Source organism: Leptodactylus fuscus, chromosome 1 (genome assembly GCF_031893055.1).
Source record: "Leptodactylus fuscus isolate aLepFus1 chromosome 1, aLepFus1.hap2, whole genome shotgun sequence".
Classification (NCBI taxonomy): domain Eukaryota; kingdom Metazoa; phylum Chordata; class Amphibia; order Anura; family Leptodactylidae; genus Leptodactylus; species Leptodactylus fuscus.
In genome coordinates, this window is record NC_134265.1 from 13,603,758 (window position 1) to 13,631,005 (window position 27,248).

Genomic DNA, 27,248 nt, shown 5'->3' on the forward strand with positions numbered 1-27,248 from the left:
AGGTACATACACATCACCCACACAGCTCCACTACATACATGTCACACACAGACAGCTCTGCTACATATATGTCCCATACAGACGGCACCGCTACATACACATCACACACAGACAGCTCCGCTACATACACGTCACACACAGACAGCTCCGCTACATACACATCACCCACACAGCTCCACTACATACACGTCACACACAGACAGCTCCGCTACATACACATCACCCACACAGCTCCACTACATACACGTCACACACAGACAGCTCCGCTACATACACATCAGGCACACAGCTCCACTACATACACGTCACACACAGTCAGCTCTGCTACATACTCATAACACACAGACAGCTCCGCTACATACACATCACACACAGAAGTCCCGCTACATAAACGTCACATACAGACGACTTCAGTACATACCCTGTTTCCCCGAAAATAAGTCATCCCCCTTAAGTAAGACATAGCAGAGGTTTTGTTGACTTGCCTAATATAAAGCACCCACCGAAAGTAAGATATCCCCCAATAATAATCATTCTGAGCAAAGATTGCATGAGGAAAAACATTGCAGCCGGCTGAACACTGTGCGCGATGTTCGTGTGCACAGGTATGCCGGCTGCTGATGCCGCTGCGATACGTTGTATCCACTGTTCCTGCTGCTGTAGGATGAGCTGTAAGATGCCCGCTGGCCATACACTAAGCATTGTATGCGGCGGGGGGTCCACTCTCCCAGCTCATCCCACAACAGCAGGAACAGTGGATACAACGTACGGTACCAAACCAGCAGCAGCAGCTGGCTTTCCTGTACACACAGAGCACCGCACACAGCGTTCAGCCGGCTGCAATGTTTTTCTTCATACAGTCTTTGCGCTGCAAGCACGTATCAGCGTAGTACAATGGTGACAGCAGCACACAAAAATCAAATAAGACATCCCCTGAAAATAAGACATAGCATATCTTTAGGACCAAAATTTAATATAAGACACTGTCTTATTTTCAGGGAAACACGGTACACGTCACACAGAGACGGCTTTGCTACACACACGTCACACAAAGACGGCTCCACTACATAGACGTCACACACAGATGGCTTCGCTACATACACGTCACACACAGACAGCTCCACTACATACACGTCACACACAGACGGCTTTGCTACATACACGTCACACACAGACGGCTTTGCTACATACACGTCACACACAGACAGCTCAGCTACATACACGTCACACACAGACAGCTCAGCTACATACACGTCACACACAGACGGCTCCGCTACATACACGTCACACACAGACGGCTCTGCTACATACACGTCACACACAGACGGCTCCACTACATAGATGTCACACACATACAGCTCCGCTACATACTTGTCACACACAGATTGCTTCACTACATACATGTCACACACAGACAGCTCCACTACATACTTGTCACACACAGATTGACATACACTACATACACGTCACATACAGACGGCTCCACTACATACACAACACACACAGATGGCTCCGCTACATACACGTCACACACTGATGGCTTCGCTAAATACTGGTCATACACAGATGGTTCCGCTAGATACATGTCACGCACTGACAGCTCCGCTACATACATGTCATACACAGACAGCTCCACTACATACACGGCACACACAGATGACTCCGCTTCATACACGTCACACACATACAGCTTTGCTCTGCAAAGACCCCCGAGTATAATGATAGCATTTGTGGGGCCCGCGGTGTCACTTGCCGATCCCGGCCCAGCAAGTGAATAGGGGCCCTAACTGCCTATTTTAAAAAAAAAACAACGCAGCGTTAGTGGCTGTCACCTCTGCCTCTATGGTAGTTACGCCCCTGAACAGACGGCTCTGCTACATACACATCACACACAGACAACTCTGCTGCATACACGTCACACACAGACGGCTTTGCTACATACACGTCACACACAGACAGCTCAGCTACATACACGTCACACACAGACAGCTCAGCTACATACACGTCACACACAGACGGCTCAGCTACATACACGTCACACACAGACGGCTCAGCTACATACACGTCACACACAGACGGCTCCGCTACATACACGTCACACACAGACGGCTCTGCTACATACACGTCACACACAGACGGCTCAACTACATACACGTCACACACATACAGCTCTGCTATATACACGCGTCACACGCAGAGGGCTCTACAGAAACCTCTGATATCTGGTCATGTGATTCTGTGCCTCCTTCCACACAGGAGACATCATCACAGGTCCTTTAGCTCACTAGGATTTAATATCTTCTGCACAACAGGACCTGATCATGTGACTCCTTGACTCCTCCCACACCTATGACATCCTCACAGGTCCTGTGAGCAGGCGGCTGCTGTACCCGAGGAGGTAAGTGCTCGCTCTCAACCCTTCTCATACAGTCCGTCTTCCTCCCTGTGCCCCCCACACACTATAATGGTGAAGGGGTGTGAATACTTTTACAAGCCCCGGTATCGGTGTTAGATCTCTGGATGGAACATTCTCCGGGACACTCATTCCTCTCATGTCCCTACAGCGGGGCCCATTCTCTACGTCCTCTATACCATCATGTAAGATTCTGCTCATTTCAGTAAGTCACAAACCTACAGACTCCCGTTGTCCACTTTCTCCTTTGCATTAGTCACTTGTTGCACGTTGCGTACTAGGCTGTAATACTTCCTCTTCTGTCAGGGTCAGGGAGGACTGTACAGTTAGTTCCAGTGTGCTGGTAATATCAGGGGCCGAGTGTCTTCATCTCTATGGCCAGTAGATTGTAGTCCAGACAGACATGTGGGAGATCTATCTGTGACTGTTGTGGCTGTTCCAAGAGATCGATGGACGAACCATCACTTGTTATGAATGAAGCTGCAGGGAAAGTCATTGTCATCTGTACAAGTGTCAGCTCCGTATCTTTGGACTCTTCCTCACCTTCTTGAGGGTTTCTTCCCCTCCTTAGTGGGTAGCACGGCTCATTCTACTAGAGCTGCTGGAGCCTCCTGGGCTGTTCGGCATCAGGTTTTGGTTCTTCCAAATCCAATTTGTGTTGTAACACCCCGGGCAGCACTGAACACCCCTCAGCCAGTACGCTTGAGGCTGGTCAAATACTCCCAATGAGATTCTGTTCAGCCTATCACACACCTTATATACCCACCAAGCCGGCCCACAACAAGTCACTTCCTTCCTGAGCTACACGCTGCCGACGTCAGAAGTAGGAGGTGGTGATAATAATGGGACTCAACTCTTCTATTTATTCCATGGGATTCCGTGTAGTCATTACATCATCTCATCTTCTCTCCATTCAGGTTCCTACAATATAGAATCCTCTCTGTATCTTCTATATAAGAGAATATTCCTGATTGTCCCATCAAGGATGGAAAGAGACAGGAACAAGATGGCGGAAAGTCTATTAAATCTCACCCTAGAGATCATCTACCAGCTTACTGGAGAGGTGAGAGATTCTGATGATGTCATCATTACATCATTCTTATCTATAGCGATATCAGATGATATGACTGGAGAGGTGATGGACTCTGGACATGTATGTAGTGATTAGAGATGAGCGAACACTGTTTGGAACAGCCGTTCCAAACCGCACGCTCACAGCACGCTCCCATAGAAATGAATGGAAGCGGGGGGTTAAGCGGCCGGCCGCTGGCAAAGTCTGCGTGTCAGGTGCTTCCATTCATTTCTATGGGAGCGTGCTGTTCGGATCGGCTGATCCGAGCAGTGTTCGCTCATCTCTAGCAGTGATATTTATTAATGTGTCTCCCCATATCCAGGATTACACAGTAGTGAAGAAGACCTCTAGTGGGCGCTGTCAGGCTCTTGTATATGAAGGATATGGAGGAACCCTGGGGCCTCCACCTCATCCCCTGATGCAGGAGGAGATCAATGGACAGAAGATCATAGAACTCGCCAACAAGATGCTGGAGCTGCTGACTGGAGAGGTGACACTGCTGGGAATGCTGGGACATTATACAGTAACTGGAGGGTCGGGGTGATGACTGTATCATTGTGTTGTCAGGTTCCTATAAGGTATCAGGATGTCGCTGTCTATTTCTCCATGGAGGAGTGGGAGTATTTAGAAGGATACAAGGATCTGTACAAGGAGGTGATGATGGAGGACCACCAGCCCCTCACATCAGCAGGTAATAGACATGACTATATACACATGGACTTCCATTATTTGTATGTACAGAATGAATTCAGTCCCTGTCTGTGTTTCCTACAGGTAGATCCAGTAAGAGGACTACACCGGAGAGATGTCCCAGTCCTCTTCTTCCACAGGATGATCAGGTAGATGGAGATATTCCCTATGATGTGTAGACGGGCTGTGAAGTCCTTGTGGTCAGTCTTGTTGTATCCAGCAGTATTATATGGTTATATACATGGGCGGTGTCATTGTGCCGCCATCTAATATGTTTATCCGGCTTCTCACAGAACTGCAGCTACTGTCAGTACATCTTTCATCTTCATGCGGATTAATGATCTAGAACATTCTCTGTGACTTCCCCATTTGTCCGGTGACTTTTACATTATTTGTTTCACAGATTTTCCATCAGGATAAAGATCTGAGCAACATTAATGCTATATCTATGAGAATAAAGGAAGAGCCATATGTGAGTGGTGATGAGGAGTGTGAGGAGGACATTCCTACAGGGAACCGCCCAGGTGAGGAGTCACCACTATATAAAGCACAGAAGGGTCACTGATTCTATCCAGACATTGGTTAGACTATTTGTTGTTCCCCGATTCAGGTAAAATACTAATAATACATGAATATAAATGTGATACCGCTATAGGGGGTAATAAATGTAGTATAGAATAGAACGGACAGCAGGAATATGGACTTGACATCGATGTGAACGAGGCAAATTTCTTCCTCACTGGCTGTCAGTCCTCGTGAAGGGAAAGAATTTACCAGAATTATATAGCAGATTATTTCAGGTGGCGGAAAAATAATCCTCCTGCTCGATCTTCAGGCAGATTCCACCTCAGAGCTCTATGGAAATAAATTGGAGGTGGAAAATCCGGCCTGGCCAGTAAGGAATCTGATGGAGATTCGGGGGCTGATTTGGTAAAGCGGAAACATTCTTCTTCTGAATTCCTGAAGCAGCTTCTACAAATGTCACTGTGTAATCCTCACCTTAGACCCCAATCACACTATGGAATCCGGACTAGAAAATCTGGTCTGTACATCAGTCACATTTCCCAGTCTGAACTCTGTCCACACACCAGGACTCCCCGTATCTTAGTGATCTATGACGCTAGGAGTCCCTGCTTCCTTGTTACTCCACAGACCCTACTACATACTGTATGGGACAGCAGATCCGCAAGTGAGTTCAGGCTGGGAAATCCAGCAGATGTGGTTTGGATTCTATTGTGTGTATGGGGTGTAATACAGTAAGATTTATGGCATCCTACAGTATTATTCCACATAAGTGGCCATATTTAAGAAGCCATGGATTGTGTTCACCTCTACAGTGACCTAGAGCAGTGGTGGCATCTCCTGCCCCTCTTCATTACTATTCACTATCACTGACCTTTGTCTCAGCACAGTGAATACTAATGAAGTAGGCTGTGCTGCTGCGTTTGCTCCCTGTGCCACTGACTTCACTTCTTCACAAGGCCTGAAGCGTCTCAGGCAGCAGCAGCTCAGTAGGGAATATACTTATAAGGTTATGTTATTCAATAATAGTAACATCAGTTTTCTTCTTCTCAGATGACTGTACCAGGAGCACAGAGGGACATCTGATATCTACAGATTATAAAGCAGAGGATCATGGTATCACACAAGATGCTTATCAAGAACATGTCAATACCCCAGATATACCCTCAGCTCTTCAGGAGAGAGATCTTTCTTCTAATTCATCACAGTCTGTAAAGCAAAATAAAAGAAGCAAAAGAGGTGTTATACATCAGAGAACTCACACAGGAGAGAAGCCATATTCATGCCGGGAATGTGGGAAATGCTTTACTCGCAAATCACATCTTGTTGAACATCAAAGAAGTCACACAGGGGTGAAGCCATTTACATGTTCAGAATGTGGGAAATGTTTTACTTGTAAATCAAATCTTGTTGAACATCAAAGAACTCACACAGGGGAGAAGCCATTTACATGTTCAGAATGTGGGAAATGTTTTACTATTAAAGCTTATCTTACTATGCATCAGAGAACTCACACAGGGGAGAAGCCATATTCATGCCCAGAATGTGAGAAATGTTTTGCTCGAAAGTCACATCTTGTTAGACATCAAAGAATTCACACAGCGGAGAAGCCATATTCATGCCCAGAATGTGGGAAATGTTTTACTCAGAAAACAAGTCTTGTTGAACATCTGAGAATTCACACAAGGGAGAAGCCATTTTCATGTCAAGAATGTGAGAAATGTTTTGCCAAGAAATCACATCTTGTTACACATAAGAGAACTCACACAGGAGAGAAGCCATATTCATGTCCAGAATGTGGGAAATGTTTTACTCGGAAATCACAACTTGTTAGCCATCGAAAGTCTCACACAGGGGAGAAGCCAATTTCATGCTCAGAATGTGGGAAATGTTTTACTTGGAAATCACAACTTGTTACACATCAGAGAATTCACACAGGAGAAAAGCCATATTCATGCCCAGAATGTGAGAAATGTTTTACTCGGAAATCACAACTTGTTGGCCATCAAAAGTCTCACGCAGGGGAGAAGCCATTTTTATGACCAGAATGTGGGAAATGTTTTACTCGTTAATCAAAGCTTGTTGAACATATTCAAATGGGAAATATTTCCAATTGCACATGTCAGAACTCGCACAGAAAAAGCAGTTTTATTTTCAGAATGGTTTATCCCCAATTCTCATCTTAAAACTTAAAGAGCTCTCAAAGTACAGGAGCAATTTTTATTTTTTTCTCTTAAAAACTTATTTTAGTAACATTTAGACTGTACTCACACCTGCATTTTTGTGACATAGTTTGATGCAGTTTTTCAGTAAATCCTGGATGGGTTTAGTTTCTTTTTTCCTTTATCCACACTTAAAACTTTACAGTCCTTTGTTCTTGGCAAGGCCTGGTGTTACAAGTGGTATTTCTGCGGCCTATACTGTTTAGTGCCGCACCTCTAATGAGGCGGGGTAAGGCAGCCGCCTCAGATGGCACTATCAGGAGGGGCGGCATTACGACTGACCTAAGCCAGTCCGAGACGGGAGTCGGGCGGCCACCATAGCTGCCGGGTGTCTACTGTTTTACACAGTAGACACCCAGCGCTAATGCTCCCAGTGGGAGCATTATGCCCTCTAGCGCCTCCATCAAAGCTGACCAAGGCGTCATTTTCCCGACACCACATGAGCGCCGCCATTTTGACATGTGATTGCAGGCGCCTGGAGAAAGCTCCAGAACCGACGTCACATTGGCATTGGGGTTAAAATGTAAATAAAACCATATAAATTTGGTATCCCTAGAATCGCACCGAAACATAGAATACAGGTGACATATCATTTTGGCTGCACAGTGAAAGCCGTAAAAATGAATCCTGTAAGAAAATTGCACAAATGCACTTTTTCTTCAATTCCACCCCATTCTGAATTTTTTTCCAGCTTCCCAGCACATTGTACAGAATAATTAATGGCGACATCATGAAGAAAAATTTGTCCCGCAAACAATAAGACCTCATATGGCACTGAGAACGGAGAAATAAAAAGGTTGTGGGGTTTGGGAGCGGGGGAGTCAAAAATGAAAATCAAAAAATGCCGTCGGTGGGAAGGGGTTAATGACATAGTTCTTTTCCTAGTATTTAACCCCTAGCCATAGGATAGAGGATAAATACTAGATTGATGATGCGGAGGGTAGGCGGGGTTTGGGGTGTAGTGTTGGGTGTCGCTGGAGGAAGGGGGGGTACGTTTTGGTTGCCTGCCTGCCCCTTCCCTGGGCTTGAGGATTGGGTTTTTTCCACCACTTGGAATTCAGCCTGACTACAGCCAGGAAGAGGCAGCGATTTTTACCATGTTTTTTTTTTTTTTTTTTACCCTAAACCATCCCATGACAGGTTGCTCTGAAAACAAAACTGAGCAGACCTGTCTTGGGCTGGCTTAGACGTCTGCTTTTCCGCACACGCGGTGATTCTAAGATGTCATCACACCTCCTGTGCTGAGATGCAGATGTCTTATGCGCAGGTGAAGAAGTGGGGTCGGCGGTAGCAGCTCCTTCAAGGGATCGCAGGTATATGAGTAAGGATACCTTTTCTTGTTTTTCTTTTTTAATGGGCCTCTACCTGCTGGGGTATCCTTAGCAGGTAATGGCCTATTTCCCTACCTATCCCCAGTTCTGCTCATGGCAGACCCCGCTTCCCCTTCTGCCATAGGACACAGAAATGGGGAGCAGAAACGGCTGTTAGCAGGAGTGGGCCCGTGAACCCCAACTACTTATCATGTCATGTCCGTATTAATCTCTCTATATTATAAAAATGAATTTCTGTCTGTCTGTCTGTCTGTTCTCGAATGCGAACCAAACAACTGGACCGATCTTCACCAAATTTGGTACAGAGATACTTCAGATATCCGGGAAGGTTTAAGACGAGACTCCAACTCGCTCGGACGTACCGTTGCTGAGATACAGCATTCCCAACACAGTGCCCCCCCCCCTTAGCCAATACAAACCTGCAAGACTTTCACTCATATTCCAACTGCAATGCACACGGTCACTCCACATGCACAATACAACACTGATATCCAAACTGAGATACAGAGGATTAGATACACAGATCTGCACACAATATCACACGCCACAGGATTAGATACATGGGTCTGCACACAGTCCCACACACCAGAGAATTAAATACGCACTTCTGCACACAGTTCCACACACTGAAGGATTAGATACGTGCGTCTGCACACGGTTCCACATGCCGAAGGATTAGATACAGGCGTCTACACACAGGCCCACATTCCAGAGGATTAGATACGTGCGTCTGCACACATTTGTACACGCCATAGGATTAGATACACACGTCTGCACACAGTACCACATGCCGGGGGATTGGATACGCCCGTCTACACACAGTTCCACACGCCGTAGGATTAGATACGTGCCTCTTCACACAATACCACACAGGGGAGGATTACATACACGTCTTCACACAGTTGCACACTCCAGAGGATTAGATACGCACGTCTGCACACGGTTCCACATGCCTTAGGATTAGATACACGCGTCTGCACACGGTTCCACACGCCTTAGGATTAGATACACGCGTCTACACACAGTTCCACACTCCAGAGGATTATATACGCGCGTCTGCACACAATTTTACATGCCATAGGATTAGATACACGTGTCTGCACACAGTAACACCAGCAGTAGGATTAGATACGCGCCTCTTCACACAATACCACACAGGGGAGGATTAGATACGTGTGTGTGCACACAGTGTCACACTTTGGAGGATTAGATACGTGCCTCTGCACACAATACCACAAGCCAGAGAATTAGATACGCGTCTCAGCACACAGTATCACACGGGGGAGGATTAGATACGCGCGTCTGCACACAGTACCACACGGGGGAGGATTAGATACGCGCGTCTACACACAGTACCACATGCCATAGGATTAGATACGCGCGTCTGCACACAGTACCACATGCCGGGGGGTTGGATACGCGTGTCTACACACAGTTCCACACGCCGTAGGATTAGATACACGCCTCTTCACACAATACCACACAGGGGAGGATTAGATACAAGTGTCTTCACACAGTTGTACACGCCATAGGATTAGATACACACGTCTGCACACAGTACCACATGCCGTAGGATTAGATACGCGCGTCTACACACAGTACCACATGCCGTAGGATTAGATACGCGTGTCTGCACACAGTACCACATGCCGTAGTATTAGATACGTGCGTCTACACACAGTTCCACACGCCGTAGGATTAGATACACGCCTCTTCACACAATACCACACAGGGGAGGATTAAATACGCGCGTCTGCACACAGTACCACACGCCAGAGTATTAGATAAGCGCGTCTGCACACAGTACCAAATTCCGTAGGATTAGATACGCGCGTCTGCACACAGTACCACATGCCGTAGGATTAGATACCCACGTCTGCACACAGTTCCACTTGCCGTAGGATTAGATACGCGCCTCTTCACACAATACCACACGGGAGGATTAGATACGTGCATCTGCACACAGTACCACACGACCGAGGGTTAGATGTGCGTGTCTGCACACAGTTACACACGCTGAAGGATTAGATACGTGTGTCTGCTCTAAGTATCACACGGGGGAGGATTAAATACGCACATCTGCACACAGTTCAACACGTTGGAGGATTAGATACGCATGTCTTCACATAGTACCACCGCCAGAGGATTAGATACGCGTTTCTACACACAGTATCACACGGGGAAGGATTAGATATGCGCATCTGTACACGGTACCACACGCCAGAGGATTGGATATGCACATCTGCACACAGTTCCATACGCCGGAGGATTAGAAACGCACATTTGCACACTGTACCACATGCCGTAGTATTAGATACGCGCGTCTGCACACAGTACCATACTCCGGGGGATTGGATACATGCATCTGCACACAATACCACATGCCAGAGGATTGGATAAGCAGGTTTGCACACAGTACCACATGCCGTAGGATTAGATACGTGCGTCTGCTTACAGATCCACACGCCATAGGAATAAATACACGTATCTTCACACAGTTGTACACGCCATAGGATTAGATACACATGTCTGCATACAGTACCACATGCTGTAGGATTAGATACGTGCGTCTACACACAATACCACACAGGGGATGATTAGATACATGCATCTGAACACAGTACCACACTTTGGAGGATTAGATACAGGCCTCTGCACACAGTACCACATGCCAGAGAATTAGATACGCGTCTCAGCACACAGTTCCACATGGGGAGTATTAGATACACGCATCTGCACACAGTACCACACGCCAGAGTATTAGATACGCGAATCTGCACACAGTACCACACGCCAGAGTCATTAGATACACGTGTCTGCACACAGTTTCACTTACTGGAGGATTAGATACGCGCCTCTTCACACAATACCACACGGGGAGGATTAGTTATGTACATCTGCACAAAGTACCACACCAACAAAGATTGGATACTTGCATCTAAACACAGTATTACACGGGGAAGGATTAGATACAGCTTTACTCCAAATATCCATAACAACTAATCACAGATTTTTCACTGACATTCAAAATGAGATACACATAATCACATGACGCTTATGGACATACACACAAACCACATACAAAATACACCAGTGCAAAACTGGACAATTCTTATGGGGCCACTACACAAACATAAAATGTATATATATTTATATATGTATGCAGCTTCTATGAGGAGGTCAGTTCAAGACTGGACATGGGTAATGCAGTAGATGTGGTGTACCTGGACTTTTCAAAGGCTTTTGATACTGTTCCACATAAACGGTTGGTATGCAAAATGAGAATGTTGGGACTGGGGGAAAACATATGCATTTGGGTTAGCAACTGGCTCACTGATAGGAAACAGAGGGTACTTGTTAATGGTAAATATTCAGACTGGGCCACAGTCACCAGTGGGGTGCCGCAGGGGTCAGTATTAGGTCCTCTCTTGTTTAATATCTTTATTAATGACCTGGTAGAGGGTTTACAAAGCAGGGTGTCCATATTACAGAGCAGGGTGTCCATATTACAGAGCAGAGGTCCGTATTACAGAGCAGGGTGTCCATATTTGTAGATGATACTAAACTTTGTAGGGTAATTAATAATGAGGAGGATAGTAGAATATTACAAGGGGATCTAAGGAAACTGGAAGCATGGGCGGAGACTTGGCAAATGAAGTTTAATGTTGACAAATGTAAGGTTATGCACTTTGGTCGACGTAATAAAATGTATGACTATGTACTAAATAGTAAATTACTGGGTAAGACTGCCAATGAAAAAGACTTAAGGATTTTGGTGGACAGCAAGCTTACCTTTAATGACCAGTGCCAGGCAGCTGCTGTTAAGGTAAATAAAATTATGGGATGCATCAAAAGAGGTCTAGATTCTCATGACAAGGACATAGTTATGCCTCTATACAAATCACTGGTACGGCCACACTTAGAATATTGTGTGCAATTTTGGGCTCCGATATAAAAGAAAGACATAAGTGAACTTGAAAAAGTGCAAAGATGGGCAACCAAAATGATTACGGGAATGGGTGGACTGGAGGACAACGAGAGGTTAACAAACTTGAGGTTATTCAGCTTAGAGAAAAGACGTCTATGGGGAGATCTAATAACAATGTACAAATACATGAAGGGACAATACAAAGAACTTTCTAAGGATATTTTTACTCCTAGGCCAGTGACAGTGACAAGAGGTCATCCTCTACGTATGGAGGAGAGAAAGTGTCACCAGAAACATAGAAGGGGATTCTTCACAGTACGAACTGCGAGGCTCTGGAACTCTCTGCCCCAGGAAGTGGTGATGGCGGATTCACTGAACAAGTTCAAAGTGGGCCTGGATGCCTTTCTTGAAGAGAAAAGTATAACAGGTTATGGTCTATAGATTTTAAGGACACGTTGATCCAGTGTTTTTATACTGGCCAGATTTGGAGTTGGGAAGGAATTTTTTCCCCTGAAATAGGGCAATTGGCATGAGCCTCATGGGGTTTTTTGCCTTCCCCTGGATCAACACTGTAGGGATTGTAGGGTTATAGGTTGGACTTGATGGACTAATGTCTTTATCCAGCCTCATCAACTATGTAACTATTTATGCATCAATTTTAAGTGAGTGTCTCTAACTTCCACATATTGTGAATAAGGTGGAAATGTGGGAAGACGTCCCCTGTAAGTACAGTATTGCAGTCTGGGGGGAGGGGGGGGCGTTTTTTAAATATCTTATATTTTCACTGATTTTCCTCCCTTTATTCTTTATGAAATCTGTCATTCTATAAGCAGAATACCCCTCTATCTAACCAAGCCCAATTATGTAAGTGTAAACTCATACAGGCAGTCTGACACTACACCAGATTTATCACAGTGACTGATGCTGGATGATAAATCTGCCCTATCTACAGGGTGGCCATAAAATAACCTCAGGTGTTTGGAGTCGTGTGCAGGCTGACCCAATGGACGGAATTGCCTGAAAATTTGTATGTGTGCGAATCAAGGCATGGGGAAAAGGACAGCATGAAAAAATAAAAAAATAACCCTAAAAATCAACACAAACTGCTTCCTCGTGACAAAGACACTCGCATGACATTTACAATAATGTTTCTGGCCAGAGTGGAAGTGGATACCAATTGGCCATGGAATATCGTGTGGAACGACGAAGCGCATTTTTACCTGAATGGAACAGTCAACACACAGAACTGTCGCATATGGGCCACCGAAAACCCGCGTGCGCTCGAGCAGGTTCCGCTGCATTCGCCCAAGGTGACCGGTGTGGGTTCACCTCATCGTTCATGATCGGACCGTTCTTTTTCGAAGATTTGCGCCCAATTGGAGTTGCCACCTGTTCCGTCACAGCAGTGAGGTACCGGGCAATGCTGGAAACAGTGGTCGTTCCCCAACTCCAACAGCGGCAGTGTCTGCAGACGATCACCTTCATGCAGGATGGAGCCCCTCCTCACATCACAAATCCTGTGAAGAACGCTCTTCGTGCACATTTTCCCGATGACAGGATTTTGAGCCGCTCATTCCCTACAGCATGGCCACTGCGCTCTCCGGATCTCACTCCTTGTGATTTCTGGTTGTGGGGACACTTGAAGGAGCGTGTTTATCAGGGGAATGTCGAAACCCTGCCTGACCTCAAAGACCGCATCACGTTGGAAGTGCTCAGCATCTCACCAGAGACGTTACACGCAAGCGTCGAGCATGTTCTGCATAAGATGACCATGCTCACCATGCATGATGGCGGCCACATTGAACAGTCATGCTAGTTGGTGGTCCAAATGGGACATCCCCAAGTATCGACAGATGGGTTTTGCGCCATGCGTCACTGTACAGCGCCACATTATCCCCTGGTGGGGAGTTTTCATATTTAAGTTGTTTTTTTTCATGCCGTCCGTTTCCCCATGCCTTGATTAGCACACATACAAATTTTCAGGCAATTCCGTCCATTGGGTCAGCCTGCACACGACTCCAAACACCTGAGGTTATATTATGGCCACCCTGTATATCCTGTCTAGTCTACATTTATAGCACTTCTTAGTTGGCTTAGTTTGAGACAGAATTTTATGACACAATGTTCCCCACCAGTCAACAGCTCCATACTGTACAAGTGGTCAATTTCTTTAATCCACTCACCTACTGTCGGCGGCAACTGGGACTTCCAGTGTTGGGGAATAACCGCTCTAGGTGTAGTCAGGAAATGTTGGATCAGCCTATTTTTGATCTTGGCCAAGGGGCCAGGGATTCGTGAAAGATGAGTCAACTGAGGAGATGATGATATAGACCCCACATTGACTTTTGTGTAAATATTAAAGATTTCAGTACAAAATGGTTGTAGTATGGGTCACAACCACCATATGTGGAGGATAGAGCGCTCGGCTGGTCCAACTGGTCTGGTAACGGCTGGCTTCCTCCCCCCCGCGACCATGACCGCAGGTGGTCAGGGACCTGCAGCATCATCATAATGATGGGTGTAAGCCTTGTTCCCCGATCATTCTAAACATTGCTAATGGAAAGGGTCCGACCTCAGAGTATAATAATCAGAGGCCTAGGGAAGGTGATTAAATACAACAAATACATATACTCACCTCTCCTGGGACTTGACATCTTCTTTGGGGCTCTTCCAGCCTGTGACTGAGGTCAAGCGTCCTAGACGTCACTGCTGAGGCCTGTGATTGGACCCCAGAAGTCAAGTGGACGTGCTGGCGTAATGACGTCAGTGAGCTCCACATAAGGCCCAATCACTGGCCCCAGCAGTGATTTCTGGGTGCATTACCTTATTCTCCCTGCAGAAGAGGACTGGAGAGGATGGTGAAGACAACTGGATGAAGTGAGGATGGCCAGGAGAGGTAACATAAGGTGAGTATAAGTGTTTGTTGTTTTCCATCACCATGATTATTATACTCTGGGGTCTGAGCCACCAAAACTAATTGGAGTGCCGAATTTCACAAATATTTGTTAAATTTCATGGGATTTGCCTGAAGCGGCTTAAGGGGAACTCTTGGGAGATATTTTATACTGTTTGGGGCCACTGTGGGGAGCATATTATACTGTGTGTGGGCCACTGCGAAGCACATTATGCTGTGTGGGAGCCAACATGGAGGGGCTACGGTGAAGCATATTACACTGTGCAGGTGCCACTGTGAAGCATTATACTGTGTGTGGGCCATTGTGGAGCATATTATACTATGTGGGGGCCACTGTCAAGCATATTATACTGTGCAGGGGCCACTGTGGAGCATATTATACTGTGTGGGGTCCCTTATTTACATCACACCCCATCTATTTTATAGCACACGTGATATTATCTCATATGCAGGGGTCCTGGCGGTGGGTCCCTAGAAACAATTCCACTGGTGGGCCCTAGACATCCCAGTCTGAAACTATCTTGGGAACAGTTTCTGGAGAAGGGAAGGGTATCTATATCACCTTGTCAGAAATGTAAAGTTCTTTTCCTAAGCGTGGCAGGCCATGGGAACTTTGTGGTAGAAAACAAAAATTTTCTGCCAGTCTTGGTCTGAGAGTTGAATTTCCAAAGGTCTTATTTGTGTTGTTTCAGGCCTTGCAGTCCAGGACAAAAGTAACCTGATCCATATGGATGACCTCTAGTTAAGGAGAGGCCAGACAGTTCTCAATGAGTATCACAAAGAATTTCACATCTATACAAACATTGTGAAGGTAGACCATGTCCATTCTTATTTTTATACATGCTTTATACTGCTTAAGAAATTATATTTTTCTTTCTGCAACGTTTATACATTAAGATGGCGCCTGTATCCAGTACCACACCCAGATGCTGACGCACATGATCGTCATGTGGTTTACAAGAAAGGCAGTATCATTTCTCGGGAAATCGAAAGCTAAGAGATGTTGAAATTTAAGAGCCAATGACTGATCGCCAGTGTATTCGGATACAAGACGTATATGCTTACAGCCTGCCGTTATCTTATCTTTCTTGCATTCCTGTATAAAAACTGTAACTTCCTCAATAAACCTCAGTACTGTGTGAGCAGCCAGAGCGTCCAGTTGCATGGACTGAGATGGAAACTGCATCAATGTCAGTGTTTATCTTTGTCAGCACGCACATGCATGATTGATTTGGAGCAGGTGACTGACCACTGGAAGTGACCCGTATTCTGGCGGAGGTCACTACCTCAACCTTATTTGTGTTGTCTCAGGCCTTGCAGTCCAGGACAAAAGTAACCTGATCCATATGGATGACCTCTAGTTAAGGAGAGGCCAGACAGTTCTCAATGAGTATCACAAAGAATTTCACATCTATACAAACGTCACACACAGACGACTTCGCTACATACACGTCACAAACAGACGGATTCGCTACATACACGTCACACACAGAGAGTCCCGCTACATACATGTCACACACAGATTGCTTCGCTACATACACTTCACACACAAACGGCTTTGCTACATACACACCACATACAGACGGCTCCGCTACATACACGTCATACTCACAGTCCCGCTACATACACGTCACACACAGACAGCTCCACTACATACTTGTCACACACAGATTACTTCGCTACATACACTTCACACACAAACGGCTTCCCTACATACACTTCACATACAGACGGCTCCGCTACATACACGTCATACTCACAGTCCCACTACATACACGTCACACACAGACGACTCCGCTACATACACGTCATACACAGACATCGCCGCTACATACATATTACCCACACAGCTCCACTACATACATGTCACACACATCCAGCTTTGCTACATACAAGTCACACACAGATGGCTCCTCTACAACTGTAGAGTAGCCTGCAATAGAACATATTGCATGACAGACCTGAGAGCCCTCACAAGGCTCCCTACTGTCATGACAACTAAATAGCAAAAAAAGGTACAAAAAGGTTCAGCTCACCCACAGGTTGATTTCAGACATCAGCTTTTCAATGGTTAAATTCTTTGGGGTGCACGGCAACACACTCTATTCCTTGAGTGTAATCATTGCCGTGATGACAACTAAATGCCAGCCCCAGGGCTAGCTCCAGGCGCCGGCGAACAACAGGAAAATGGTGGCTCCTACGCGCCTCCGGTAAAATGGTACTTTTGTCAATGCTAGTGTTTAATGTCTGTAATTGGTGAAGACACCGGTCGTAGGCATTAGTGTTGAGTGATTGCTGTATGAAACAGCAGAAATCCTGGCAACTATGGCGGCCACCCGACTCCCGAGCCGTCGCCATCTTTACACATCCGGACTCGCCTTAATATTATGGCAGGTGGTGGGAAGGGGTTAATTCTAAGGTGCTGCACATTATTATATTAACTCCATTGCTATTCTGTACATTATTATATTCATACGATGATGCTCTGTACATTATTATAGTAATCCCATGGTGCTGTACATTATTATAGTAATACCATGGTGCTGTACATTATTATATTAAAGGATTATTTCCAGCTCAAAGATCCTATCTATACTGGTAGATTATGTAAATAGAAGACTTTTCCTAAATATATTGTTTTTGCAGTGCTACTTTGTTTTCCTGCAATGTGAAATTATTCTTTCCATTTTTTATGTAGCGTATCCATAACGACGGACCTGTGTGCTACAGCTCTGCAGGACAATCAGTTCAGCTAATTGCTGTTTGCTGATAAAGTCCATACACACACATAACACTGAGTCCTTCTTTACAAGCATGTGCATATTATCTGATCTGTATGTCCTGTTCAGTAAACTGGGAAGGGGGGCGGGATATCGGAAGTGAGAAGAAGAGACAACAGGCAAAGCTGTTGGAACAAGGAGATAGGGAAAACCCTTTATTTTCATGGTGCTAGACTTTATTATACAAACTCCATGTTGTTCTGAACATTATTATATTAATCCTATGGTGCTGGACATTATTATATTAATCCTATGGTGCTGTACACTATTATATTACTCCCATGGTGCTGTACATTATTATATTAATCCTATGGTGCTGGACAATATTATATTACTCCCATGGTGCTGTACATTATTATATTAATCCTATGGTGCTGTACATTATTATATTAATCATATGGTGTTGGACATTATTATATTAATCATATGGTGTTGGACATTATTATATTAATCATATGGTGTTGGACATTATTATTAGAGATGAGCGAACACTAAAATGTTCGAGGTTCGAAATTCGATTCGAACAGCCGCTCAATGTTCGTGTGTTCGAACGGGTTTCGAACCCCATTATAGTCTATGGGGAACAGATACTCGTTAAGGGGGAAACCCAAATCCGTGTCTGGAGGGTCACCAAGTCCACTATGACACCCCAGGAAATGATGCCAACACCTCTGGAATGACACTGGGACAGCAGGGGAAGCATGTCTGGGGGCATCTAACACACCAAAGACCCTCTATTACCCCAACATCACAGCCTAACAACTACACACTTTACACACTCAATACCACCTCTCTGACAGTAGGAAAACACCTTGAAACATGTGTATTTGGCACTTGCAGTGAGGAGAGCTTGTCACCAGCAGTGAATTTGGCCCTTGTAGTAAGTTGAGGTTGGCACCAACATTTGTTTTGAAAATCAGGGTGGATTGAGCCTCTAACCAGCAGAGTTTGGGCAAATTCATGGTGGAGGGAGCCTCTAAACACCCCAGTTTGGGCAAATTCATGGTGGAGGGAGCCTCTAAAAACCCCAGTTTGGACCAATTCATGGTGGAGGGAGCCTCTAACCAGCCCAGTTTGGGCAAATTCATGGTGGAGGGAGCCTCTAACCAGCCCAGTTTGGACCAATTAATGGTGGAGGGAGCCTCTAACCAGCCCAGTTTGGACCAATTAATGGTGGAGGGAGCCTCTAACCAGCCCAGTTTGGACCAATTCATGGTGGAGGGAGCCTCTAAACAGCCCAGTTTGGGCAAATTCATGGTGGAGGGAGCCTCTAAAAAACCCAGTTTGGACCAATTCATGGTGGAGGGAGCCTCTAACCAGCCCAGTTTGGACCAATTAATGGTGGAGGGAGCCTCTAACCAGCCCAGTTTGGACCAATTCATGGTGGAGGGAGCCTCTAAACAGCCAAGTTTTGGGAAATTCATGGTGGAGGGAGCCTCTAACCAGCCCAGTTTGGACCAATTCATGGTGGAGGGAGCCTCTAAACAGCCAAGTTTTGGGAAATTCATGGTGGAGGGAGCCTCTAACCAGCCCAGTTTGGACCAATTCATGGTGGAGGGAGCCTCTAAAAAACCCAGTTTGGACCAATTCATGGTGGAGGGAGCCTCTAAACAGCCCAGTTTGGGCAAATTCATGGTGGAGGGAGCCTCTAACCAGCCCAGTTTGGACCAATTAATGGTGGAGGGAGCCTCTAACCAGCCCAGTTTGGACCAATTCATGGTGGAGGGAGCCTCTAAACAGCCCAGTTTGGGCAAATTCATGGTGGAGGGAGCCTCTAAAAAACCCAGTTTGGACCAATTCATGGTGGAGGGAGCCTCTAACCAGCCCAGTTTGGACCAATTAATGGTGGAGGGAGCCTCTAACCAGCCCAGTTTGGACCAATTAATGGTGGAGGGAGCCTCTAACCAGCCCAGTTTGGACCAATTCATGGTGGAGGGAGCCTCTAAACAGCCCAGTTTGGGCAAATTCATGGTGGAGGGAGCCTCTAACCAGCCCAGTTTGGACCAATTCATGGTGGAGGGAGCCTCTAAAAAACCCAGTTTGGACCAATTCATGGTGGAGGGAGCCTCTAAACAGCCCAGTTTGGGCAAATTCATGGTGGAGGGAGCCTCTAAACAGCCCAGTTTGGGCAAATTCATGGTGGAGGGAGCCTCTAACCAGCAGAGTTGGTGGAAATCAGGGTGGAGGGAGCCTCTAACCAGCAGAGTTGGGGGAAATCAGGGTGGAGGGAGCCTAGTATTAGCAGAATTGTGCAACGCTTATGGTGGATGAGTATGAGGATGCGGAGGAATTGGAGAGGTTGAGTACAGACATGGAGTTTCATGTTGGGGTGCTTTACACAGGTGGGCACAAAAATGACGGCTCTACCCAGTGGTGGTTCATTTTTATCAAAGTGAGCCGGTCGGCACTCTCAGCTGACAGACGGGTGCGCTTGTCAGTGATGATGCCACCGGCTGCACTGAACACCCTCTCAGATAGGACGCTGGCGGCAGGACAGGACAGCACCTCCAAGGCATATAGGGCAAGTTCAAGCCACAGGTCCAACTTCGACACCCAATACGTGTAGGGCGCAGAGGGGTCGGAGAGGACAGGGCTGTGGTCGGAAAGGTATTCCCGCAACATGCGCCTATACTTCTCACGCCTGGTGACACTAGGACCCTCCGTGGCGGCACTTTGGCGAGGGGGTGCCATCAAGGTGTCCCAGACCTTAGACAGTGTGCCCCTCGTTTGTGTGGACCGGTGAGAACTTGGTTGCCTACTGGAGGAACTGCCCTCCCTGCCGCCAACGTCACATGCTGGAAACATCTCCATCATATTCTGCACCAATTGCCTGTGGCAAGCATTGATGCGATTGGCCCTCCCCTCTACCGGAATAAAAGACGAGATGTTGTTTTTATACCGGGGGTCAAGGATAGCAAAGATCCAGTACTGGTTGTCCTCCATGATTTTGACAATACGCTTGTCGGTTGTAAAGCACCCCAACATGAACTCAGCCATGTCTGCCACAGTGTTAGTTGGCATGACTCCTCTGGCCCCACCGGAAAGTTCAATCTCCATTTCCTCCTCATCCTCCATGTCTACCCATCCGCGCTGCAACAATGGGACGATTCGAAGTTGCCCGGAAGCCTCCTGTATCACCATCACATCATCGGACAACTCTTCTTCTTCCTCCTCCTCCTCCTCCTCCTCCTCCATTAAACGCAGTGAAGCGGACAGATGTGTGGACCTACTCTCCAGCTGTGACGGATCGGATGCTATCCCTAACTCCTCTGTGTGATCTGAGTTATCCCTGATGTCAATCAGGGATTCTCTCAGAACACACAAGAGCGGGATTGTAAGGCTCACCATCGCATCCTCAGAGCTCACCCTCCTTGTGGACTCCTCAAAGACCCGTAGGATGTCACAAAGGTCTCTCATCCATGGCCACTCATGGATGTGAAACTGAGGCAGCTGACTTTGTGGCACCCTAGGGTTTTGTAGCTGGTATTCCATCAAAGGTCTCTGCTGCTCAACCACTCTATTCAACATCTGAAACGTTGAGTTCCAGCGTGTGGGGACGTCGCACAAAAGCCGGTGTTGTGGCACATGCAGGCGTTGCTGGAGAGATTTTAAGCTAGCAGCAGCTACTGTCGACTTGCGAAAGTGGGCGCACATGCGCCGCACTTTCACCAGTAGCTCTGGAACATTGGGGTAGCTCTTTAGGAAACGTTGCACCACTAGGTTGAAGACGTGGGCCAGGCATGGAACATGTTGGAGTCCGGCAAGCTCCAGAGCTGCTACCAGGTTCCGGCCGTTATCACAAACGACCATGCCTGGGCCCAGGTGCAGCAGCTCAAACCATATTGCCGTCTCATCGAGGAGGGCATCCCTCACCTCGGAGGCAGTGTGCTGTCTGTCCCCCAAGCTGATCAGCTTCAGCACAGCCTGCTGACGTCTACCAACGCCAGTGCTGCAACGTTTCCAACTCGTAGCTGGGGTCAATCTAACAGCGGAGGAGGAGGCGGTGGCGGAGGAGGAGGCGGTGGCGGAGGAGGAGGCGGTAGAGGAGGAGGAGGAGGGGGGTGTTCTTCTCGTGTCCCTGCCAGGAATGTTAGGCGGGGAGACGAGGTACACCGGGCCAGTTTGGGAAGCAGTCCCAGCCTCAACTACATTCACCCAGTGTGCCGTCAGTGAAATGTAGCGTCCCTGTCCGCATGCACTTGTCCACGCGTCGGTGGTCAAGTGGACCTTTGTGCAAAGCGCGGAACTAAGGGCCCGCCTGATGTTGAGTGACACGTGCTGGTGCAAGGCGGGGACGGCACACCGGGAGAAGTAGTGACGGCTAGGGACGGCATAGCGAGGTGCCGCAGTTGCCATCAGGTCCAGGAAGGCGGGAGTTTCAACAAGCCGGAACGCCAACATCTCCTGGGCCAGCAGTTTAGCGATGTTGGCGTTCAAGGCTTGCGCGTGTGGGTGGTTAGCAGTGTATTTCTGCCGCCGCTCCAATGTCTGAGAGATGGTGGGTTGTTGTAAAGAAACGCCTGATGGTGCCTTTGATGGTGCAGGAGAAGGAGATAAGACAGGACCAGGGGAGGATGAGGTAGAAGTCAACAAAGTGGCGGAGGCAGATGAAGTGGTGTCCTGGCTCGTCCTCTGGAGTGCATCGCCAGCACAGTCAGCAGTGGCAGTGGCAGAGGCAGTGGCAGAGGCAGTGGCAGTGGCGTGAACGGCAGGCGGCCTTTGTCCTGCCGTTGCTGCCTGCCACTGATTCCAGTGCTTGGATTCCAAATGACGGCGCATTGAAGTGGTGGACAGGTTGCTCTTCTCAGAGCCCCTAATCAATTTCGAGAGGCAGATTGTGCAGACAACACTATATCTGTCCTCGGCGCATTCCTTGAAAAAACTCCACACCTTCGAGAAACGTGCCCTCGAGGTGGGAGTTTTTCGGGGCTGGGTACGAACTGGAACATCTTGGGAGATTCCGGGTGTGGCCTGGCTTCGCCTAAGCTGCTGACCTCTGCCTCTGCCTCTAGCTACCCTTTTTGGTGCTGCACCTGCCTCAACATCCACACTACTTTCCCCGCTTGACATCCCCCCTGTCCAGGTCGGGTCAGTGTCCTCATCATCCACCACTTCCTCTTCCAACTCCTGTCTCATCTCCTCCTCCCGCACAATGCGCCGGTCAACTGGATGCCCTGACGGCAACTGCGTCACATCATCGTCGATGAGGGTGGGTTGCTGGTCATCCACCACCAAATCGAACGGAGATGGAGGAGACTCTAGTGTTTGAGCATCTGGACACAGATGCTCCTCTGTTAGGTTCGTGGAATCGTGACGTGGAGAGGCAGGTTGAGGGACAATGAAAGGAGCGGAGAACAGCTCTGGGGAGCAGGGACAGTTTGGGTTATTGTTCTGTAAAGCTTCGGAATTTTGGGAGGAAGGAAGACAAGACTGTTGGGTAATAGGAGGAGAGGAGGCAGAGTCTGACTGGCTGCTGGACAATGTGCTGTAAGCGTTCTCTGACAGCCATTGCAAGACCTGTTCCTGGTTCTCGGGCCTACTAAGGTTTGTACCCTGCAGTTTAGTTAATGTGGCAAGCAACCCTGGCACTGTGGAGTGGCGCAATGCTTGCTGCCCCACAGGAGTAGGCACGGGACGCCCTGTGGCTTCACTGCTACCTTGCTCCCCAGAACCATTCCCCCGACCTCGCCCACGGCCTCGTCCACGTCCCTTTCCGGGAGCCTTGCGCATTTTGAATTCCTAGTTAGAAATTGGCACTGTATACCAGTAGTAAAAATTGTGGGTGCACGTAACCCCAATATATTCTTTGAATTCCCAGTCAGACAATGGCACTGTATACCAGTAGTAAAAATTGTGGGTGCACGTAACCCCAATATATTCTTTGAATTCCCAGTCAGAAACTGGCACTATATGGCAGTAGCAAGAAATGAGGGTATTTGTATTCCCAATATACTCTTTGAATTCCCAGTCAGACAATGGCACTGTATACCAGTAGTAAAAATTGTGGGTGCACGTAACCCCAATATATTCTTTGAATTACCAGTCAGACACTGGCACTATATGGCAGTAGCAAGAAATGAGGGTATTTGTATTCCCAATATACTCTTTGAATTCCCAGTCAGACAATGGCACTGTATACCAGTAGTAAAAATTGTGGGTGCACGTAACCCCAATATATTCTTTGAATTACCAGTCAGAAACTGGCACTATATGGCAGTAGCAAGAAATGAGGGTATTTGTATTCCCAATATACTCTTTGAATTCCCAGTCAGACAATGGCACTGTATACCAGTAGTAAAAATTGTGGGTGCACGTAACCCCAATATATTCTTTGAATTACCAGTCAGACACTGGCACTATATGGCAGTAGCAAGAAATGAGGGTATTTGTATTCCCAATATACTCTTTGAATTCCCAGTCAGACAATGGCACTGTATACCAGTAGTAAAAATTGTGGGTGCACGTAACCCCAATATATTCTTTGAATTCCCAGTCAGAAACTGGCACTATATGGCAGTAGCAAGAAATGAGGGTATTTGTATTCCCAATATACTCTTTGAATTCCCAGTCAGACAATGGCACTGTATACCAGTAGTAAAAATTGTGGGTGCACGTAACCCCAATATATTCTTTGAATTCCCAGTCAGAAACTGGCACTATATGGCAGTAGCAAGAAATGAGGGTATTTGTATTCCCAATATACTCTTTGAATTCCCAGTCAGACAATGGCACTGTATACCAGTAGTAAAAATTGTGGGTGCACGTAACCCCAATATATTCTTTGAATTCCCAGTCAGACAATGGCACTGTATACCAGTAGTAAAAATTGTGGGTGTATATAGCCCCAATTCTATTGCTAGGGGACTTGCAGGGTATTTCTGGGGTGAAGGTGGGGGGGCACACCGTTGGAACGGGTATCGGGGGTATATATCGGGTATACGGGAATACACTGTCAGTGTATTCCATTCAGGATCCTGGGAAAGCTGGGTTGCGGCGATTGAGCCCGTCAGTGCCACGTTACACTGACAAGCTTCTCCCTGGAATTTAGCTCTTATAAGAGCTGTTGGTTGTCTTCTCCTTCCTATCCTAGCCTGTCCCTGCCTACCCAGAATCTAAGCCCTAGCTAGCTGGACGGAAACCTCCGTCCTCGGTGAATTGCAAGCTCAGAATGACGCGAAGCTGGGCGTCGCTGTTCTTTTAAATTAGAGGTCACATGTTTTCGGCAGCCAATGGGTTTTGCCTACTTTTTTCAACGTCACCGGTGTCGTAGTTCCTGTCCCACCTACCCTGCGCTGTTATTGGAGCAAAAAAGGCGCCAGGGAAGGTGGGAGGGGAATCGAGTAATGGCGCACTTTACCACGCGGTGTTCGATTCGATTCGAACATGCCGAACAGCCTAATATCCGATCGAACATGAGTTTGATAGAACACTGTTCGCTCATCTCTAATTATTATATTAATCCTATGGTGTTGGACATTTGAGGATTTACATACTGAATGCAAAGTAAACAAAACAAGTACAATTCTCACATAGTAACCGACTGGCACAACGGGGTTGAGGGCCCGGCTTGCTGGGGCTTACAGTCTATGAGGGAAGGGGAATAGTGACAATAGGGGATGGTAGAGACTGTACAGATGGCAGTGTGGTGGCACTAGTGCTATTGGAGGTTGTAGACTTTCCTGAAATGATAACACTTCAGGGTCCACTTGAAGCTTGTGATTGTGGGGGGACAGTCTTATCTATCATGGTGTTGAGTGTAAGGAAATGGGAGATGCGTCAGAAGAGTCTTGGAGGTGGCTGTGTAAAGCGCAGATAAGAGCAGAGGAAAAGAGAAAGTCTTGAGAGGATCAGAGGTTACGTGTGGGCAGGTAGCTGGAGATTAGGTCAGAGATGTATGGAGGGGACAGGTTGTGGATGGCTTTGTATGTCAGCAGTAACATTAGAAGCGCTATTTGCTGGGCAATGGATGGAAAGTGGGAGGATTTTTAAAGGGGAGAGATGAATTTGTTGAGAACATTTGTTGGGAGACCACAGAGAAGAGTGTTACAGTAGGAAGGAGAATATTCAATGAATGTTCTAGAGTTGTAGGTGACAGGAGGTGTTGAGGAGCTGAGTGTGAGGCTTGTAGGACAGAATCCTTAAGCCTCATCAAGGGTACACTTCAGCTTATCTAAATGACATTGTCATCTATAGTACGGACTGGGAAAGTCACTTACCAAAAGTTCAGGCCATGAAGGTTTATTTAATTTTCCTATTTTTTTCTAAATAAACCAGTTTGCTCCATATTTTGGGTCCCTGTCTTTGACGGTTTGGGTCCGCACCATTGCTGCTACCGAGCTACCATCCCCACAGTGGGTAAAAACAGCAAAAGGCTACATATAGTTAATATAGTTATTGATTGAACTGGAGCACTTATAAGCTGATAGAAAAACAATTGGTTTGCAGATTCGATGGAAATGAACTGAGCAGCTATGAAAACAAAGTTACCATTCTATATCCCAAAGGTGCCGTTACAGATTTCAGCTTAACATTAGAAAATGTAGGAAATTTTATTTGATCTTATTCTTATTTATCTATTTTTTATTAATTTTATAGTAATTATTGCATTTAATAAAGGATCGTTTAGCTCTGAAACGCGTAGTGCTCTGTATACAGTAAAGAAATCTTCTGAAAGATCCATTGTGACCGGGTAATATTTGTGAAAGAGTGCGGGATGTCACCACTTCCCTGGGCTGTGATACCCAGTTCTCCCAGTGAATTCTGACGTTCTGAACCTATTGTTGATGTAGGACGAATCCAGCTGCCACTCCACCTTGGAGCTAATACCAGGCTCTCTGAGTTGTTGTGACAATATCACAACACAACAAGGTAAGACCAACCGGTCAATTTATTCACATACAGTCCTATGAAAAAGTTTGGGCACCCCTATTAATTGTAATAATTTTTAGTTCTAAATATTTTGGTGTTTGCAGCAGCCATTTCAGTTTGATATATCTAATAACTGATGGACACAGTAATATTTCAGGATTGATATGAGGTTTATTGTACTAACAGAAAATGTGCAATATGCATTAAACCAAAATTTGACCAGTGCAAAAGTATGGGCACCTCAACAGAAAAGTGACATTAATATTTAGTAGATCCTCCTTTTGCAAAGATAACAGCCTCTAGTCGCTTCCTGTAGCTTTTAATCAGTTCCTGGATCCTGGATGAAGGTATTTTGGACCATTCCTCTTTACAAAACAATTCAAGTTCAGTTAAGTTTGATGGTCACCGAGACTATAAGACGCACCCAGGTTTTAGAGGAGAAAAATAGGGAAAAAAAATTTTCAGGCAAAAAATGGTAAAATATTTAATATATGGGAGTTGTAGTTTT

The 27,248-nt window shown here is 46.5% G+C and overlaps 2 protein-coding genes and 1 pseudogene across 2 annotated transcripts in view; 1 reads left to right on the forward strand and 2 right to left on the reverse strand.

Annotated features, from left to right (window-relative positions):
• Window positions 1-6,739, forward strand: part of LOC142189044 (uncharacterized) — a 163,503-nt pseudogene extending 156,764 nt beyond the window's left edge.
• The window catches only part of LOC142190458 (oocyte zinc finger protein XlCOF7.1-like), a 383,441-nt gene that overhangs the window by 214,204 nt on the left and 141,989 nt on the right, over window positions 1-27,248 (reverse strand). The window lies entirely within an intron of this gene.
• LOC142190474 (oocyte zinc finger protein XlCOF29-like) overlaps window positions 1-27,248 on the reverse strand; it is a 339,394-nt gene that overhangs the window by 160,946 nt on the left and 151,200 nt on the right. The gene's annotated exons all lie outside the window — the stretch shown is intronic.